This window comes from Rhinatrema bivittatum, chromosome 6 (genome assembly GCF_901001135.1).
Source record: "Rhinatrema bivittatum chromosome 6, aRhiBiv1.1, whole genome shotgun sequence".
Classification (NCBI taxonomy): domain Eukaryota; kingdom Metazoa; phylum Chordata; class Amphibia; order Gymnophiona; family Rhinatrematidae; genus Rhinatrema; species Rhinatrema bivittatum.
In genome coordinates, this window is record NC_042620.1 from 42,779,508 (window position 1) to 42,789,980 (window position 10,473).

The window sequence follows — 10,473 nt, forward strand, 5'->3', positions numbered from 1 at the left end:
AACAAATTGAGTTAAATTTCTTGTGAGCTTGATTGGTAGCATAATATTTGATCTTTGTGGTAATAATTTCTAGTTGTTCTGGTTTATTTTTAGACCCTGAGAAACAAGAGTCTTCAAAAGGAGCAATACAAAATTACATACATCATAGATTTATAATTATATTTCATAGTCTGAAAGAATAAGATGACACTTCCTGCTTCCATGCATCAAGTAAACAAACAAACAAACAAGATTTCAAGCAGGGATCCCAAGGGTAGAGAAGGAAGTTAGATTCTACAGGCTATTTTTAATTTATTTTTTTATTTAATGAGTTTTATATACCGTCATTCGGAAACGTCAAAATAACGCCATCATAACGGTTTAAGGCTAGTAATGTTTACTTGCAATGTTGTTGAGGGAAAGTTGGGGACTTTGGTATGTCTTTCTCATTTTTTTCAACAGGTACCCAGAAGCTTCCAACAACTGAAGGGTGGGCCCAAAAAGCAAAGAGGAAGACGGTCTAGAAAAGCCGTGAGGAATAAAACAAAAAATAGCCGAAAGTCCTTCTAAAAATCTTTTATTGATTGCCCAAAAATCAATAAAAGATTTTTAGAAGGACTTTCGGCTATTTTTTGTTTTATTCCTAACAACTGAAGGGTGGCCAGGAAACATCATATCTTCAAAGCTATTGCTGCTGTCACCACTTCTACTGCTGTCAAGACAGATATCCTGATCCACAGTGAGAAACTGTTTCAGTGTGAAAGATGCCTGCAAACTGGCTCACTCAGGGAGCAGGTGATAGAACTCAGAGAGGAGGTGGTAAGACTGAGAAGACTCCGGGACTTTATTTCCCATACCATGAGCATTAATGTTCCGGGAGAATGAGAACTATATTGAAGAAATGCTTATCAAAGCATCAAAGATGGAAATCTAAAGCAGAGGGAAAGGTGAAACTGGACTACATGATGAAAGCTGGACTCAGGTTACTATAGCTACAAGACCTTATACTACAACTTCAATTTCCATCAAGCTAAAGAACTGGAATACATCCCTGGAAGCAGAGGAGGAGAAACTATCCCAGGATGAAGAGGAACAGACATATGCAAACACCAAAGTTGCAGGCTCAACAACCACTGCACCTAGGAGGTGAAGGATAGTGGTAGTGGTTGGTGACTCATCTCTGAGGGACACTGAGGTAGCCATCTGCAAACCAAACATGTTGTCCAGGATGTGTGCTTTCTTCTGGGTGTTAAAATCCAAAACATTATTTATTTAGAACATATTATTTATTTTTATTTATTTATTTATTTATTTTAAGTTTTTTTTATACCGATTTTCCTGCATAAAATGCATATCAAACCGGTTTACAATGAAACAGAATGAAATTATACATAATCTCTACAGATTATGTATTAAATTATTTATATATATATTTTTTTATTATTTATTATTTATACATAATATCTCTACAGATTATGTAGTGAGTGTGAAAACTCTTCAGGTCTACTATCAGATTCTGCTCATAGTAACATAGTAACAAAGTAATGACTACAGAAAAAGACCAAATGGTCCATCCAGTCTGCCCAGCAAGTTTCTTATGGTAGCAACTGCTGCTCCATTCAGCTTATCCCCATGCCTCTGATAAAGGTAGTAACTGCTGCTCTGTGCAGATTAGGGATGTGCATCCGTTTTCCACGGATTTGTAATCCGCAACTTATTTTTTGCTATCTGTTAAATATGTGGGGAGGCGAAACGCATCGCGACTCCCCACGTATTAAACAGATTTCTGTTTTATTCGGCCTAAATAAAAATTTAAACCCCCCACCCTCCTGACCCCCCCAAGACTTACCAAAACTCCCTGGTGGTCCAGCGGTGGGGTCCGGGAACTCACTCACACCCTCGGTGCTAGTTTCATCATGGCGCCGATAACCTTTGTCACAGGGGCTACCGGTGCCATTGGTCAGCTCCTGTCACATGGCCATCGGTGCCATCTTGTGCTCCTACCATGTGACAGGGGCTGACCAATGGCACCGGTAGCCCCTGTGACATAGTATGGGCAAAGGCTATCGGCGCCATTTTGAGTCCTGGCATCAGATGGCAGGTCGCTCCGGGACCCCCGTTGGACCCACAGGGACTTTTGGCCAGCTTGGGGGGCTTCCTGACCCCCACAAGACTTGCCAAAAGTCCAGCGGGGGTCCGGGAGTGACCTGCCATCCGATTCCAGGACTCAAAATGGCGCCGATCGCCTTTGCCCTCACTATGGCGATCGGCGCCATTTTGAGACTCAAAATCGCCGTCCGATGCCAATACTCAAAATGGCGCCGATCGCCGTCATAGTGAGGGCAAAGGCGATCGGTGCCATTTTGAGTATTGCTATCGAACGGCGATTTTGAGTCTCAAAATGGCGCCGATCGCCGTCATAGTGAGGGCAAAGGCGATCGGCGCCATTTTGAGTCCTGGAATCGGACGGCAGGTCGCTCCCGGACCCCCGCTGGACTTTTGGCAAGTCTTGTGGGGGTCAGGAGGCCCCCCCAAGCTGGCCAAAAGTCCCTGTGGGTCCAACGGGGGTCCCGGAGCGACCTGCCGTCTGATTCCAGGACTCAAAATGGCGCCGATAGCCTTTGCCCATACTATGTCACAGGGGCTACCGGTGCCATTGGTCAGCCCCTGTCACATGGTAGGAGCACAAGATGGCGCCGATGACCATGTGACAGGGGCTGACCAATGGCACCGGTAGCCCCTGTGACAAAGGCTATCGGCGCCATGATGAAACTAGCACCGAGGATGTGAGCGAGTTCTCGGACCCCACCGCTGGACCACCAGGGAGTTTTGGTAAGTCTTGGGGGGGGTCAGGAGGGTGGGGGGTTGTAGTTAATTTTAATTTTAGCTGGGACAATAATTTAAATTGCCGTAGTAACATATTTATAGATCGACAACTTATGGAATTCTCCATACTTCCGCATGAAACGGAATTGACCCCCCACGAATACGTATCACGTATGCAACGAAAACTTTTTCCCTGCACATCCCTAGTGCAGATTACCCCAAGCCTTATGTTAAGGGTAGTAATATTAAAAATCTAAACCAAGCAACTGTCAAACCCATAACAAAATTATTGATACCAACATTTTTACAGTGTGAGCAGTCTTCCTGATAATTCATACAGTGCTGCTGCTTGAACGTGCTTTGCTTTTGGACTTGACCATAGAAGTAATCCTGAGCTTTTTCTCAAATGTCTGTGTATCAGAACCCTAGACCATAAAGTCAGGGCCCAGCATGGGCTGTTGTCTGAATCCAATTCCTTTTTTCTCCCTTCCCTGCCATTGAAACAAAGAGCGATGCTGTAGTTGCATCAAAATCATGTAACTAATTGATTAAGGATAGTAATCCCCACAATGTCTGATGTTTCAACCCCCTGCACTTTCAAACACCCACCCACACACACACACACACACACACAGTCAGAAACTAAATGGCATTTATCACAATTCGCTTGTGATTTAACTACTCTGAATTATTTTTTATCATCAGCAAATTTGATGACCTCACTCATCATATTAAAAACATAAGAACATAAGAATATGCCATACTGGGTCAGACCAAGGGTCCATCAAGCCCAGCATCCTGTTTCCAACAGTGGCCAATCCAGGCCATAAGAACCTGGCAAGTACCCAAAACTAAGTCTATTCCATGTTACCGTTGCTAATGGTAGTGGCTATTCTCTAGGTCAGAGCTTTCCAAACTTTTCATGTTGGTGACACACTTTTTAGATAAACATAATTTCGGGACACAGTAATTCAGTCTACTAGCAAACCAGAGGTTAAATGTTAAACAAATGAAATGTATTTCAACAATTTATATATGTTTCCTTAAATATATACATAATAAAATGTTTCACGACACAACCTATCTTGTGAAAACCTTTTATATTAAAAATATATAATATTCCAAGATTAATGTTATTGTTATAATTTATGAGTAACAATAATAAAACAAAGTTTTTGTGTTATTCAATTTACATTTTTAATGAGATATATGAGCTTGATGGGATGAACACAGCTTTTGAATATTTCATGTTAATAAAAAAGTCCAAAGGGTCTTCTGCGTAATTTTAAAAAGCTGGCCAGTTTCACACTATAAAATTATTTGATAGCCTCTTTCAACTAATTCTATATGGCTATGAGAGTGAAGTCTGGAATTTATAGGAAGGGACAGAATGTCAATATAAATCCTGCACCTCCAGTTCTGTAACTCTGCATCCACTGAAATTCCCCCAAACAATGGAGCTTGGATGTTTCCCTTACAGCTCATCAGAGCAAAAGATATTTTCAAAACCTCACAGTAACAGCAGCACAAGCAGATCATTTATAAATATATTGAAAAGCACCAGTCCAAGTACAGATTCTTGAGGGACTCCACTATTCACTCTTTTCCACTGAGAAAATTGACCATTTTATCGTACTTTCTATTTTCTGTCTTTTAACCAGTTTGTAATCCATGAAAGGACATCATCGTCTATCCCATAACTTTTTAGTTTTCTTAGAAGCCTCTTATGAGAGACTTTGTCAATCACCTTCTGAAAATCCAAATACACTACATCCACCGATTCAGCTTTATCCATATGTTTCTTCACTCCTTCAAAAAATGAGGGACATTTTTGAGGCAAGTCTTATCTTGGGTAAATCCATATTGACTGTGTTCCATTAAACCATGTCTTTCTATATGCTCTATGATTTTTATCTTTAGAATAGTTTCCACTATTATTCCCGGCACTGAAGTTAGGATCACTGGTCCATAGTTTTCTGAATCGCCCCTGGATCCCTTTTTAAATATTGGGATTATATTGGCCACCCTCCAATCTTCAGGTACAATGGATGATTTTAATGACAGATTACAAATTTTATTTAATAGATCAGAAATTTCATTTTTTTAGTTCCTTTAGAACCCTGGGAAGCATACCATCTGGTCCAGGTGGTTTGCTACTCTTTAGTTTGTCAATCTGGCCTACTATATCTTCCAAGTTCACAGTGATTTGGTTCAGTTTATCTGACTCATCACCCTTGAAAACCATCTCCGGAACCAATATTTCCCCAACATCCTTATTAGTAAACACAGAAGAAAAGAATTAATTTAGTTTTTCTGCAATGGCCTTATCATCTTTAAGAGCTTTTTAACCCCCTCAGTCATCTAACAGTCCAACCAACGCCCTCACAACTTTCTTGCTTAGGATATATTTTAAAAAGATTTTATTATGAGTTTTTGCCTCTACGGCCAACTTCATTTCAAATTCTCTCTTAGCCTACCTTCTCAATGTTTACACTTAACTTGACAATGCTTATGCTTTTTCATATTTTCTTCAAATTGATCCTTCTTCAAATCTTTGAAGGATGATTTTGGATAAAATAGTCTTTCACCTCACCTTTTAACCATGCCAGTAATCATTTTGCCTTTATTCCGCCTTTCTTAATGTGTGGAGTACATCTGGACTCCACTTCCAAGATTGTTTTTTTAAACAATGTCCATGCATGTTGTACACTTTTAACCTTTGCAGCTGCACCTTTCAGTTTTTTTCTATTTTCTTCATTTCATCAAAGTTTCCCTTTTGAAAATTTAGTGTTAGAGCTGTAGATTTACATATTGTTCCCCTTCCAGTCATTAGTTCAAATTTGATCATGTTATGATCACAGTTGCCAAGTGCCCCCTGCCTCACCGTTACCTCTCTCACCAAATCCTGCGTTCCACTAAGAACTAAATCTAAAATAGCTCCCTCTATCGTTATTTCCTGAACCAATTGCTCCATGAAGCAGTCATTTATTCCATCCAGGTACTTTATGTGTCTAGCATGTCCTGATGTTACATTTACCCAGTCAATATTGGGGTAATTGAAATCTCCCATTATTACTGCACTGCCAAATTGGTTAACTTCCCTGATTTCTCTTAGCATTTCATCATCTGTCTGATCATTTTGGTCAGATGGTCGGTAGTATACTCCTATCACTATACTCTTACCCAACACACATGGGATTTCTACCCATATAGATTCTACTGAGCATTTAAGGGCATATTTTAAATGCCCAGCGCACATAAATCCCAGCTTTTATGCGAGTGGCTGGGCCTTACGTGCGCCAGGTGAATCTTCCAAGAGGTCCAGCCACGCGTGTAAAGGTTGGGACACGCTCAAGTTCTGGGCCTCTTGGAAGGGGCAGGCCAGAGGGTGTGTTTTGGGTGAGGGCGGCGGAGCGGAGGGCAGATCGGACAGCGCCCCGATCTTCTGGCTCATTCAACAGCTGGTGCTACATACTCATAAGGAGCCAGAATTTGACAGGGATTAGTAGGGCTTCCATGCAGCCTCCTAAGCTAGTGACAACATGGGGCTATAGAACAGACCATCCAGTTGCACCTAATTCCAGGTCCCGGGCTCTTGGTGGAGGGAGACAAGAGAAGAGGATCCAGAATCCAGGGTAGAGGTTCTGCTAGGAGGAGGTCTGCTTCTACCTGTCACTGCCCCTGCTTTTCTGTTGGGGCCCAATGACAGTAGTCTTATAGCCCTTCTCTATAACACCCCATAGCCAAGGAACATGTGTGAACTTTCAGAGGCTCATGACTCACAGAATAGGTCATGTCCAAGGAGATTCATGGAGAGTCCTCCCTACAAGGATCAAACATGCATCCACCTAACCCCTTCCCATAGGAAGAGGGTGGCCAGAAGCTCACCCTCCAGGGTGGGTTCAGATTCTTCTTCTGGAAAATCTATCATTCTTCCCTGTACAAGAACTCACAGTTGTACTCCTATAGGAGATACTCTCCACAGGTATAATTCCCACCAAATGAAGTATTTGTATTTGCCAAGCAGGCATTCTCACAGTCCCAGCCCTCAGCTTGGCTACACATACTCTCCAGACAGATATTATTCACACAGATACTCCATTCCATTTACAGGGGCTTCTGTTATCACCCTACCTTTGACTACACTTTGAAAATACACTCCCCCAACATTGCTTCTACCTTTCACACTCTAGGTATAGGTAATGCTCTAGTACTACGAGGCTCCACGTGCCAGAGGAGTGGCACTGACCACCTGAGGTGCAGCACCTGCCCTCTTCAGCCTATTCTGGCCAACAGACATCTAGGTCTTCTGCTATTGTGCTTCTAAGTATGAGCACCATTGATCCCATGGTGGTAGACACAGGGACCCTGGTGGTAACAAATCTAAAATCTGCCTTGTCTGAGATACCTTCCATTAAAAGTGGTATGCACAGATGTAATAAGAAACCAGTTTATTTATTTAGTTGATTGCTCACCTTATCCTTCCAGCTCAGTAAAAATGTTTACAATATACAATTAAATAAAGCCAATTCTCCCTTCATTTTTTTACTTTGATTATTTGATGTTTGAGATAGGTGGAAGTATTCAACTCTAACCTTCTATAATCCTCCCCATCTCCACAATTCACAGAATTTTAAAAGACCGTCATAACAGGCATCATCAAGGAGTGTTTTCATGCTATATATTTTCTGCCTTATATTTAATAATTGTTCACTCATATCAATACCAATTTTTAAATAATTTTTTGTGCAAATAAAATAAATGTCAATTAAATTCCATGTATCTTATATTTCAAAAACCTTATCATGATTACTGGCCGCCGTTATATCATAGCCAGCGTTCTTACAATATACAATTAACATTATCAGCAAATACAAACTATCCACCCCTACCTCCTTTAAATAGAAGTAAAACATGGATAATATTAGGAAGGGAAAAAAATTGGGGCATCAAATTATGGTTTACTGGCAAAAAGGTTTAGGACTGAGAAAAGAAAGCAGAAAAGAAGGAGTTACAAAAATTTAAAAAGGATTGTTTCTGCCACAAACTCATTTTTTTTTTTTATCAAAGCTTTATGTTAGGAATACATTTCTAATGGAGCACAACAGAATTTGAGCTATTCATATTCAGATGTACATGCTATGAAATCATTTAAAAAAGTACTTGAGTTTACCACAAAATATGTTGGATATGTAATAATATAGTTTATGATATATGAGAATGTGGGAATGTATCCTGACCTGATACATCATGCATGTTTCTGTTTTAAAATTTTCCAATATAAGCAAAATGAATGAAATGAGATTTTCACAAATAAAAATGAGAGGAAAGAGTGATTCTTGATGATGATTTGGAGCTGGGAACAGCACGATTTAACATAATTTGGTGATCTGGAAAGAAAAAGAAAAAGCGAGGGAGTCAAAGATAAGGACTTTTTTCTTGTCCTAAGTAGTAGAGAAAAATGGAGAGGGTACACCAGGAACAGAGAATTGTTGCGTGCCACGTCCGTGTCCGCGCACGAGCCTGCTCACCTCTCTGACTCCTCTGCAGGTCCTGGTTTGGCCTCCTCAGCGGCAGCCTTGAGCTCCTCCAGGCCTCGGCGTCCTGCGGCGGTGGTTGCCGGACCTTCCACTGTGCACCAGGCCTCACACCAGAGTTCGGCATCTCCTGTGGCGTTGGCCACGCCCCTATGCATGCGGACCACCCGGCCTTTTGTAGGGCAAGGGTGGGTCCCAGCTCTGTGGCGCGCCCTTATTGAAGGAACTACTTTAAAGAAATTCCTGCCTGCACTTCCTTGCCTTGGCAATCGGGTCGACATTGTATTGTGTGCTAGATTGTCACTGCGTTCTAAGCCTTGTTCCAGTCTCATTCCAGCCTTGTTCCAGACTTGTTCCAGCCTTGTTCCAGGATCCTTGCCTTGTTTCTGCATCCTACTATTCCAGCGTCCCTCTGTTCCTGTGTCTGTCTGTTTGTCTCCCAGGTAGTACCCTCAGACTGTCTCTTTGGTGCTGACCTCGGCCTGTTCCTTGACCTTCCTGTCTGCTGCCTGCATCCTGACCTCTGCCTGCTTTGTGACCTTGTCTGACCTCCAGAACCTGACCTCTGCCTTGTTGACTACACTTCGGACTGACCCTCGGATTCTGACCACTGCCTTGTTGACCACTCCTCGGACTGACCCTCGGATTCTGACATCTGCCTGATTGACCATGTCTCCTGATTCTGGCTCTGTCCCTTGCCTTGTCATCGCCTACGTTGTTCTGGACCTCCTTGCTCCATCTGACCTACAGTCTCGAGTCCGACAGCGCTCCCTTGCTGTCCATGGGCACGCCTGTCTACTACCTCTCCAGGAGACCCTGCGAGGCCCACCTAAGTCCAAGCGGCCCAGGTCCCTATGGGCTCCACCCAGGGGGGACCGCGGGCTTCCAGTGGTGAAGCTCATCCTAGCCTCTGTCTCCTCCAGTGCTCTGCCCCCTGGGGACAGGTGCTTCCTGGTCCGTACCAGGGAGCCATTCTCCACTGCTCCAGGACAAGGGTCCACCCCCGAGCGCAACAAGAATAAAGTTTAGAAAGGCCATGGGTGGAGCAGGATGACACAAAATTTGCCTTTCTCAGCAGGCCATTCAGAAATAAACACATCATTTATTCTTTCCTGGTTTGATTTATTGTGATAATTCACTTGGGCCAAATAATTCTAGATACCCACTGATGAACTGTGTGAGACAGATCTGCATATATTGGAAATCCAGGGTATGCAAATCTATCTCATGCATATTTATTGTGGCAATCCTGAAAGCCTTCAGGAGAGAGTTGGGAAACACTGCTATAAGGAACTTTTTTTTCATCATTGATGTCAGATCAAAAAGGTTTGTAGAGATGTAGAGACTGCAATATTTTTCTTAGGTTGTGTTTCTGGCCAGCCTGAGTTTTAATTTAAAATATTTACCATAGGTCTTTAAATAACATCAATTGTTTTAGTAATTTACTACCCTTGTCTAAAGATATTATTATAGTGCTGGCCTTATTCTTTTATGGAAAAGCTTTCTAAAAGATATAAGCTTCTTAAAAGATAGAAGCTGATCTTTATATTGGTACACAGGGTTAGATGTTCAACTAAAGGGTTTCTTTTTCATTTTGTGTCTATGGGGGTCAATGCTTAGTTCATCTGGCCCATGATCTTTCTGTGTGCTCATGTGAATTTGAGCAGTCACACTGTGAAATGATTTGACTGTGAGTTTAATTTTATGTTACTTCAAAGAATAGAGAAGATCTGCCCTGAAATTCCCAATTAACTTTGTGTTGCCAGGTGTCATCAAAATGGCAACAGATGATTGAGTAGCTTGACCTGTCAGCTACCAGAAAAATTGATGGTAACTTTCAACACTGCGAGTAATCATATTAAAGCTAGCTACATGTGGGTCACCAACTGTAAGGTAAGATCAGTAGGACCTGCCATGGAACCAAGAAAAAAAACATGACATTTTACGATTCTCTTTTAACTTTCTGGCTTTACAATTGGTTTCCAGCTGACCTGAAACCATTTTCCTAAGTCATTGGGTCAAATGAAGACCATGCTAGAATCATTGGTGGAAAATGCATAATTCTTTCTTTCATTCTTTCTTTGTCCATGTCCTTCAGGGTGCTACATAATTGTATCAGAAAAGCATATGG